The sequence below is a fragment of the Cryptomeria japonica genome, chromosome 2 (genome assembly GCF_030272615.1).
Source record: "Cryptomeria japonica chromosome 2, Sugi_1.0, whole genome shotgun sequence".
Taxonomy (NCBI): Eukaryota; Viridiplantae; Streptophyta; class Pinopsida; order Cupressales; family Cupressaceae; genus Cryptomeria; species Cryptomeria japonica.
In genome coordinates this window covers 350,432,781-350,444,852 of record NC_081406.1, presented here as the reverse complement: position 1 = coordinate 350,444,852, position 12,072 = coordinate 350,432,781, and positions in this window count along the sequence as shown.

Sequence of the window (12,072 nt, the reverse complement as noted above, 5' to 3'; positions counted from 1 at the left end):
GAAAAAGTGTCAGATCAGGAAGTTAAGGTAGAGCGTGTCCCTACAAGTGAACAAGTGGTTGATATCTTCACCAAGCCTCTACCGGTAAGCACATTTGAGTATCTGAGATACAAGTTAGGAGTTGTGTCACTCGCTTCACGCACTTAAATGTATATGGAGATCTATGGTTCAGGGGGATTTCACTACCATACCTTTTGACTCTTGAACCAACTGATGGACAAAGGGGGAGATTTGACAAAGGGGGAGATAAGTACGTGCAGAGTTTGTGCCCTTTGTCATTGTTGTTAAAGGGGGAGAATGAATGGGTTGAATAAATGCAGAGTATGTTGACATCAATGCCAAAGGGGGAGATTGTTGGCATTGTATTGTCATTGATGTCAACTGGTAAGTATAGCATGTCACTGGTATGGATGGTTACCGGTATGCAAGGTGTATGTAGGATGCAAGAAGGAGATGTTACCAACATGGATGTTCACCAGTAAGTAAACACATCCAACGGTAAGCAAGAAAAAGACAACAAAGAAGAACGTGATCACCCATATGCAAAGAGGTGTGGAATCCACCAGTAGATATATTAATCAGGATGCACATTGATGACATGTTTTTACTCAAGGATAATACCAGTTTAAAGGCAGGAGTAATACTACTAGTAAATTGACTTAGTGGATAGTGTGTTTGATGACAAGTCAAGTTGACCCATTGACAAAACATAGGAAAGCAGACATGAAGGATAACCGGTAAGGTGACATGTACAGGAAGGGTTAGTGAACCGGTGAGCAAGCACCGATAGTATGTATTGGTCGGTGAATGAATCTAAATCGACTCAATGGACTGAACAGAGGTGGATGTCGACAAGGATGACATGTGGATACTAGGTGGCAAGCATCCCGAGGTCGGTGAAGTGTCCATCGACATGGTAGGTGATGAGCAGGTCGACTTTAAATGAGGAACCCATAAATCACGCGTCAATGACATAATTAGTGCGGCTCGAGGCAGATCAAGATGCAGAATCTTTTTGGTGATGTAAATCAAGCAGGACAATCAGATCTTTGTGCTTGTTGGTCGAAGGAAACAACCGAGGCATTAATGGTGATTGACAGAGCAAGACCGAAAAATAAGTTGTAAGTTGCTAAATATAGAAATCATGTACATATATCATCAGAAATGGTGGTAATGTTTGATCTACTGCAGATCTTCAATCGAAGAGATGATATCCGATCAAATTTGATATGGATTGGGTTGGTGGAGAAAAGCCCTAGCGCGCCACCATTTGAACTCTGGTCTTGGCGAGAAAGCTAAGTATAAATTTGTAGACCAAAGATGAAAGATGCCAGATGTCGATAAAGACAGAGTAACAAAACTCATTTGTAACAAGGCTAAAAGTATTGTATTGATCTGATCTATTGTATCTCACTAAGTTGGTGCGCGGTGTAGGGGTTGGTGCCCTAAATATTTGTAAAACTATTTTTCATTGTGAGGTTGGATTGGAGCAGTAGTCTCCAGCAACATTTCTCACGAAGGTTTTTCCCACATTGGGTTTTCCTCGTATATCCAATATTATGTGTTGTGTGTCTTTGTGTGTTTGCATTCGATCAGTTTCCTTATCTCACCGGTATATCCTCTTTGTGTTTAATTTGCTAACGGGTACCAAGCATTAGGTTTAAATTTGTTTAGAATATTGGGAACCACTGATTCACCCCCCTCACAGTGGTACATTGTGTTCAACAAGATGCATTTGTTTGTCTATGAACATGGTCGTCATTGAAATCCCACAAATGACAATCCACTAATAGATCCTGCATTTTTATATTCCATGGCTTGAAGCTTACACCAAAAAATGTTTCAACCTCAATGCTCCCTAATTTTATTTTTATCTATATTTTCTACAATAAGATCACAAATATTTTCCTACAAAAGCTCCCACTCAAATCAATATTAGCTCAAAAAATCCAATAACTCAATGATTGAAACCAAAGATGATCAAGATTTGATATCATTTATGAGGGAGCAATGGGTAGTAGAATAAGATTCCCACATTAATCTTGAGAGAAGTGTACAATTTTTTTTAAATATGATCTAAAGCAGTTAAAAAAAATACACTTGAAAATTAGCAACATGAGTGATATAACACATTATACGAATTTTGTGTGGTAAAACTCTTTCAAGAGGAAAACCCACTCAATGTATTATTCAAATCCAATAGAATATTACAACACATTTGTAGATCAAACTAGGAGTTTCACTGAGGTAGAATTTAAGACTAGTTTCAATAGCATTCTAGTATTCATAAATTCAACATTATTATAAATACTCATGCATCCAATTGAAAGACCAATGAACAAGTTGGAAAACCATTTGTGGCTTACAATACCATGTTCTTAAATCCCCACAAAAATGGTGCCTAGGTTTCACCAAATTTCCAATGCCACATTAGAGATTCTTATTATATGTTAAAAATGTTACATATTCTCTTACACTATTATAACTATCATAATTGACCAAATTTATGCACCCAACATAAACTACCCAGCTAGTCACTATTCTTTGTCTCAAAACATGCACTTCATAGCAAAAAATAAATATTCTCATAGTTGGTCAAGATATCAAAGTAACTTCCCAGTTTTTTTGGCTCTAATGCCACATGAAATTTTGTCAAAAGTTTTCATACGATACCACAAAGATAGGTATCTCGAATATGCTATCAATAGTTATTTAAAATACATCTTACAACACTTCAAAAAGTACAAACATGTGGGCATATGGTGCCAACTCAAATATCCCATGTCTCATTTGGTGGAGCACATTATTAAATAATATAAAATACAAAACATTAGTGCAAACTGATTTCCACAATCCATGTAAATCTCTAATATATGCCTCTGGATTTGATTGTGTATGATATTTTTTATTAACTCCTTAAGCTCTCTCTCATTCTAATGATAGATTGTGTAGTGTGACTCGAAATGTTGATGATAAAAAATCTCATACACAATCAAATCCAAAAGCATAGAATACAAAAACATTGCTAAATGTTAATATAAAAATCTAAGAGTTGTCAAGATTGAGACATCGTAACTCCAATAGGATAGAGAACTAAGAAAGTATTATTTATGAGTGTTGCAGTTGTGGTGACAATGTGTTGTCATTAATGTTAGCCTATGTTTGCATGATTTTTCTATTGAAGAGTTGAGTTGAAGAGTTGTAATGATGTGTTGTATCTTAGCTTATAAAGTTCATGGAGTTCATAGTTGGATGTCAAAATGTGCTATTCTAAAGTTCATGATTGAATGTCAAATGTGCTTTGATTAAGGTGTTGTTCTAATGTTCATGGCTATATGTTAAATGTATTAATATAGCATATGTTCTTCATGAAAAAATAATAATTGGAAGATTAGGAATTAGTACCATCTATTCTTTCTCTACTCCCTATCTTCTGAAATTCATATTTGCAAGTAGTTTGAAGATGTTTGGATATGGCCAAGGTAAGAAAGGTGTCACATAAGTCCTAAAGAATTTATCACATTTATCTACATTTGAAGATATGGCTTCACGATTTGGAACTAAGACAAAGGAGGATGTGAAGTATGCATGTATCTCTCAAAAGGTCACAAAAGTTAATGGAGAAGTATCAAGGGTTTGTTAGGGTTTAAAGCAGATCTGAAGCAAATATGAACTAACAATTATATGTGGATTTAAATACAAAAGATAAAGGAATAAAATAAGATACAGATAACATAGAGATTTAACGTGGTTCACCCAGAATGAGTTACATCCACCATACAGAATCGTCCAATCTTTCTTATTATCCAACAAAAATAGTACATCAACCTCACAATGCCTTAAGCATCCTAGCTGCTTATAACATGTATTTTTAGGGCACCAAACAAAGTCGGCCTTTTTAGGGTTTTATTACAATGTCGGTTTTCATCAACATAAAACATCCAAAAAGACCCCAGCGAGGATACGTGCTGAGTGTACAGTACTTTGCTGATCAGTCGCCACATATCAACAATCTTCCACTTGGAGACTGATTAGGCTCCACACCAAACAATCTCCCACTTGGAGACTGATACCAGATGACACCACTGTACTTGCAGCATTCGCTGGATAAAACACTTGGACTTGACTAGTATAAAATCCACAATTATCAATCAAGAAGACCAACAGAAACTGATGAAGAAATCAGCTTCTCCTGTGGAACTGCCTTTGTGAACATATCGACAGGATTCTCACTTTTGTGAATATTCTCAAGCTGTAATTGACCCTCATCCAAAATAGTCCAGATGAAGTGGTACCTGAGCTGAATGTGCTTTGTCCTTGAATGAAAAGAAAAGTTCTTCACAAGATGAATGGCACTCTGACTATCTATATACAATGGGAGATCCTCCTGTGTTTGACCCAATTCCTCCAGAAAACATTGTAACCAAATCATCTCCTTGCTGGCTTCTATAGCAGCAACATACTCAGCTTCAGTGGTTGAAAGTGCAACAACCTTTTGCAGCCTAGAAATCCAACTGACTGCAGTTCCCCCTATAGTAAAAACATACCCTGTAGTACTTCTCCATGAATCAATATCACCTACCAGACCAGAGTCAACAAATCCACTCATAGTAGCATTAGATCCTTTGAAACATAATGCCTTCGTAGTAGTTCCTTTCAAATACCAAAGAATCCATTTCACAACATTCCAATGTTCCATACTTGGATTACTCATAAACCTGCTCACAACTCCCACTGCATGTGCAATATCTGGCCTTGTGCATACCATTGCATACATCAGACTGCCAACAGCTGATGAGTACGGGATGTTAGACATTTTATTTACCTCTTCATGTGCCTTTGGGCACATCTCCTTAGTCAATTTGAAATGACTAGCTAAAGGTGTACTAACTGCTTTTGCATCCTGCATGTTAAATCTTTTCAACACCTTATTTATATACTCACTTTGGGACAAATTCAAGGTTCTATTTTTCCCCGTCTCATGTAATCCTCATATCGAAAATTTGCTTAGCTGTACCCAAATCCTTCATAGTAAATGACCTGTCTAATTTCTATTTAAGATCATTTATATGTTGCATGTTAGACCCAGCAACAAGCATGTCATCAACATAAAGCAATAGGATAATATAACTGCCATTATCCAATCTCTTAAAATATACACAATGATCAAAATGACATCTATGATAACTGTGTTCAGCCATGAAACTATCAAATTTTAAATACCATTGTCGGCATGCTTGCTTTAGGCCATACAAACTTTTCTTCAACCTGCACACCAAGTTCTCCTTACCTTTGACCTCATATCCTTGTGGTTGCAACATGTAAATTTCCTCCTCCAATCTCCATGGAGAAAAGTTGTTTTGACATCAAATTGTTCAATATGTAAATCATCTGCAGCCACAAGACTAAGTACAGTTTTAATTGAAGTTATTTTTACAACTGGAGAAAATATTTCATCATAATCTATACCCTTTTTTTGTGCAAAACCTTTTATCACCAGTCTGGCCTTATATCTTTTCTGACCTCCTTCCTCCTCCTTCAGCCTATAAACCCATTTGTTAGGCAAAGCTCTTTTTTCTGCAGGTAAATGGACTAAGTCCCAAGTCTTATTTTTCATCAAGGAGTCCATCTCCTCTTTCATGCCTAGCTCCCACTGTTGTTTGACATCCACCTTCATTGCTTCTTCATATTCTTCGGGTTCACCAGAATCAGTTAATAAAATAGAATACAAAGAAGGAGAAAATCTTTCAGGGGGTCTACTTAACCTTGTAGAATGTCTAACGCTTGCAGGAGTTTGTGGAAATAATCTGTTATTGCTGAGCATTAGGTACCTGTGGCATTTCATTTTTAGGAATCTCATCCAACACCACATATTCTTGTTTGTCCTATTCATGCTTCTTTTCCTGCATCTGTTCTTTATACATGACCTTATCATTGAATATAACATCTCTACTTCTAATTATTTTCTTATTTTCAAAATCCCATAACCGATAGCCATATTTATCTATCCCATATCCAATGAAGGTACATTTATGAGATTTAGCATCAAGCTTGGTTCTATTTTCTTTATCAACATGGACAAAATCTTCACAACCAAAGGTTTTCAAAAAGGAATAATTTACATTTTTTCCAGTCCATGCCTCCTCTGGAATACCACCATCCAAAGGGGTTGAAGGTCCTCTATTTATCAAATAGACAACAGTATGTACAACATCTACCCAAAAATGTAAGGGCAATCCAACATGCAATCTCATGCTCCTTGCGCATTCCATGATAGTCCTATTCATTCTCTCTAACACACAATTTTCCTGTGGAGTTCCTAGAATTGTCTTTTTCTTTCGAATCTCATTTAAGGAGTAGTAATCTTCAAATGCTTTGCTGCAATACTCACCTTCATTATCTGATCTGAGACACTTCAACTTTTTTCCTGTCTCATTCTCAACCAAAGCTTTCCATTTCTTAAAAGTTTCAAAAACATCTGATTTTTGTTTTAGGAAATATACCCATGTTTTTCTGGTTGAGTCATCAATAAAAATAACATAATAACAAGAGCCACCAAGAGATGATACATGAGCTGGTCCCCATACATCTGAATCCACAAGCTCTAACTTCTCACTCTTCTTATCTTTCGCAACCTTGAGAAATCTGACTCTTTTCTGTTTACCATAAACACAGTTTTCACAAAACTCTAAATCAATCTTCTTTAGTCCTGGCAATAGATTTTTGGAGTGAAGGATTTTCATCCCTTTCTCACTCATGTGCCCAAGCCTATGGTGCCACATTATCGAATTTGTTCTTGCAACATCTATTGTTGTTGTCCCTGCAGTAACTTTATCTATAGCAGCTAAGGTAGAGTAAGTGTTACCAGTACACAGATATAATGTGCCTACCTTCACACCTTTAGCTACTACTAATGATCCTTTAGCGACCTTCCAGATACTGTCTGAGAAGGTAACTATGCAACCTTCACTACCTAGTTGCCCTGCAGAAATTAAATTTCTTCTTAAATTAGGAACATGTCTTACCTCTTGTAGAAACCAGTCATTTCCATTCTACAACTTGATCCTTATCTTTCCTTTTCCAACAATTTGACAGGGCTCATCATCACCCAAATATACCTGTCCAAAATCACCTTGAACATAATCTAGAAAATATTTTCTATGGGGTGTAGCATGAAATGAAGCCCCAGAATCTATTACCCAGGAATCATTAACATTATCCAAACATAAGATTAAATCATCTTGTAAAGTATTGCTTACAATATTAGCTTCCTTATTGTCATTTTCATTTTTGTCTCCTTCTTTGTTTTTCCGAGACCAATAGTCTTTCTTTAGATGACCAGGCTTTCCGCAGTACCAGCAATCTTTCTTTCCTCTAGATTGAGAGCGTCCTTTCTTTGACTTCCCTTGTGACTTCTCATTCCCAGGGCTTTTTTCTCTTTCCTTTGATCTTCCTCTGTTCTCCACATTCAAAACATTACTTGATGATGTTGAAGTCTCACCTGTGCTTTTCCTTCGCATTTCCTCGCTTAGGATAACACCAACAATATCATCAAATATCAAAGTATTTTTACCAGAGACAGAGCTACTTACAACCATAACCAAGCTATTCCAGCTTTCTGGCAAAGAACATAAAATCAAGAGAGCCCTAACCTCTTCTGCAAAGGTAATTTTTACCAAAGACAATTGACTAGTAATTGTATTAAATTCATTTAAGTGCTCCGCTACAGATCCTCATTCACTCAATTTTAGATTAAACAAATGCTTCATAAGAAATACCTTAGTCGAAGCCGATGGTTTCTCATACAACTTAGCCAATGTCGCCATCAAATCTACAATCATTTTTGCTTCTGTTATATTGAATGCTACAGACGGTGCAAGGCACAATCGAATGGATCCCAGTGCCTTTCTATCTAAAATGTCCCACTCTTCATCTAACATTGTGGTCGCTTTGTTTGCCTTTCCTTCCAACGGCCGCCACAAATCCTTTTGATACAGGTAATCCTCCATCTGCATTTTCCATAACTGATAATTCTGGCCATTAAACTTTTCGACCTTGAATTTGGAATCCTCCATTGCTCCCACTCAAATCTAAGAGTCCTGCCAATTTACAGAAAACCTTACTCTGATACCAATTGTTAGGGTTTCAAGCATATCCAAAGAAAATATCAACTAACAATTATAGGCAGATTTAAATATAAAAGATAAAGGAATAAAACAAGACATAGATAACATAGAGATTTAATTTGGTTCACCCAGAATGGGTTACGTCCACCATACACAGCCATCCAATCTTTCTTATTATCCAACAAAAACAGTACGTCAACCTCACAATGCCTTAAGCATCCCAGCCGCTTATAACATGCGTTTTAGGTCACCAAACAAAGTCGGCCTTTTTAGGGTTTTATTACAATGTCGGTTTTCATCAAAAAAAAAAATCCAAAAAGACCCCAGTGAGGATACGTGCTGAGTGTACAGTACTTTGCTGATCAGTCGCCACATATCAATAGGGTTTGTAGTGTAAAGATGATAATATTGCCCGGCATGATGGATCAAACTTGGATGTTCCACACTTCTTTGCACTTAAATATTTGTTCTTGTGGTTTGGGGAACTTGTTCACATTGTTTGTATACTATCTCATCACAAGTTTTAGGTGTTCAGGTGTGGTGCATGTATGGATTTAAATAATCTATCTGAAGATTGTGTTTTCTAGTTTGACTATGTTATTAAGTATTTGTTTTCTTGTACCAACTTAATTTTGTGTAATAATGAAAAAGAAGGTGTTTTAGGAATGTCTTTGGACTTCATACAATAATTGCTTGTGCTTCACATAATGGTTCCTATTCTCTCTAGTACTATTTGTGGTTTGGAGATAATATATGGAAGGATAAATATTTGCCAGGGGCGGACTTGGAATTTTTTGTGCCAATACTTTGATGTTTGTGCCAACATGGAGATGTGTGATAAGATGAATAGGGTCCCGTTTATCTCTTGGTTTGGGTCATAGTTGTTTTCCTTTTTCAGCAGATGTTTTTGAGGCTGACCTTTTTGATGATGCATGCTTCATTTCTACATGTTTCATCTTGGCCAAATAGAAAATCTTGTTGATACTTGTGGATTATATAAATGGAAGATCAAATCATAGTCATTTTTTGTGTGAGTGTGTGGTATGACGAAGAAGCACTTAATGCATATCAGATGCAATGAACTGAAGGTAACTACATTTGAATAAGCTCAGAAGTGTGTTGGAGGTAGTGAGCCAAAAGCAGCTAATATTGTCAAAATAGAGTTGATGTGGTACCCCTCTATGCTTTTCTTTAGATTCTTATTTCTTTGACTTGTTAGACTATGTTTGACTCATTTTATGTGGTTTATCTGACTAGTTTGTGTGTGTGGATACATTCATATGATCCATGTTATTAGACTATTTAATGATGCTTATATGTTTCAGGACATGATTACTAATATGTACATTATTTGAAATGGACATATTGATGTTAGTGATGGTATACTTATGATTTGAATATATTGGTGATTTATTATGATGCTTTATGAAATGCTAATCTATGATAAGATGTTATTATTTGGATTTGGTGATTGATTATTTATTATTGATGCTTATGTATTTTATGTGTAGAATAGATATTTATTGTGTTGTTTTCTTAGGGATTAGGGTGAGAGGAATGATTTAATATTACTCATTCATGAGCTCCATATGACGTCACAATTTCCTTTCACTAGATAGGACTATATATATGTATATGTGTTGGCATTCTACACTCTTATGAGAATAGCTGGTGTTGTCATTGATGGCAACCATCTGGCAACCTTCTGGCATTCATCTGGTAAGCCACCGACAGGCATTGGCACTGGCATAGACATCTACATACACCAGAAGACACTTCACCGACAGTGACAACAATGCATACCAACACCCCAGTCGACAGGGAATAAACTTTTGTTTATTGTATTTAAATGTAATTATCTTTTGTAAAATCCGACATGGCATATTGTAAAAGACTCATATATATATATATATATATATATATATATATATATATATATATATATATATATATATATATATATATATATATATATATATATATATATGAGATCTTATAGGTCATTTTGTGTAGAAAGATAGTGTGCATGGAGAGAATGTATGGATGATATTTTGTATAAGGAGATATAGTTGACAATGAAGGTTTTGGTTATAGAATGAGCTTAAACAGGTACCGAACCTGGCATAGTTGATGCTGATTTGAAGCAGTACATTGTATTGGATTTCATAATCCACTTTTGTAGTCAGTGTGACTCTTATTGAGCAGTGAGCTCTAGGCAGTTGGCCTTCCTACATGTGCAGGCCCCTCATTGTAAGTAATATTTATTAATTAGCCAGTGAGTGAATATTGTGGGTCACAAATCCCACCGAGGTTTTTCTCACATCGGGTTTCCGAGTTAAACATCTTGTGTTATGGTGTGTTTTCTATGTTGTCTTTATTGTTCCTGTTTACTGCATTAATTCTTATTTACTGGTACACTGTTTTGGAATGCAAAGTTCTTAATAAGGTTAAATATTTTGCTAACCAGTTAGATACTGATTCACCCCCCCCTCTCATTATCTTTGGGACTGCCATTAATCCTAACAATTGGTATCAGAGCCTGGTCCTTTATTTTAAAAAGCCTAACAGCTTGAGGAAGATTCTGACACCGGTACAAATGGAGAACTTAAGAAAACAGTTGGAAGGAGCTCTTGTAGACTATGATGTAGAGAAGTTGAAGAATATCAAACTTGAAGATGATCTAAGGCCTGCACATGAATTCATTCAAGGACTTCAGGAGAATCTTACTATAGCTCGAAATAAAAGAAAAGAACTTCATGAGAAGATGCAGAATAATAATGATGAAAAGGAAACTCTTAATGAACTTGTGAACAAGTTGAGACAAGAAAACAATAATATGAACAATGAAATGCAAGATATGACTATGAGGTTTTGTAAAGACATTGAAGACAGGAAGAAGAATGAAGATGACTTGACTAAGAGACTCAATGATGCTGGAAATGAAAATCTAAGACTCAGTCATGAAAATGATATGTTGAAGACAGATCTGATTCACATGCAGCATGATAAAACTGAACTTATGAGACAAAAGGGAATTCTAGAAAATGAGTTGGCTACTGCAAATCAACACAAAAAGAAATTCAAGAAAAGTTCAGAGCAACTTGATGATATGCTGAAAAGTTAGAAACCTAATGGAGATACAAATGGACTTGATTTGAAGTTGGAGAAAGTTTCGGTACTGCAAACAATCATGATCACAGTAAACCGGTAAGACAATCTAATGCTTACAAATTTAATGGGAAATGCTTCAACTATAACAAGTATGGTCGTAGAGCAAATCAGTGTAGATCCAGAAACAATCAAAACATTAATGTACCCACCGGTCAATGTTTCAAATGCAAAAAAGTTGGTCATAATTCAGAAAACTGTAGAATGAATGTGAGATGTTATGTTTGTGGAAGATTTGGGCACTTATCTAATCAGTACAAAACACAAACTAGCATAGGATATGGAAAAGCTATTCAGAAGAATAATGTGACTTGTTTTGCTTGTAACAAAATTGGACATATTGCAAAATTTTGTAGAAGCAAGACTTCACCGGCAAATAATAAAGGACCCAGTTTGAAAGGCAAAGAAAAGGTAGACGAGGTAAAGCAAGAATTTTCAAAACAATGGATTAGGAAGATAGATCAGAATGTTGATGAGACTATTTCTTCACTGGCAGAACAAAGTATTACTCCACCGACAGGAGATTCGTCATCCAACTGAGAAGTAACCCTTTGGGGGTATTGCAGCAAATTGAATATCATGCAGAATACCCTCGGGTTGATGGTGAGAAGATAGATTTATTCTTTACTAACAGATGTGTTAAGTTTTCACTTAACCGACAAGCATTTAATGTGGTTGTTGAAAGAAAAGTCATTATAAATCATCGGGTTTCCCTCATTTTTGATTCATCGAGCATTCAAATTAGTAGAGAGCGCGAAATCTAAGCGAAGACATTCAA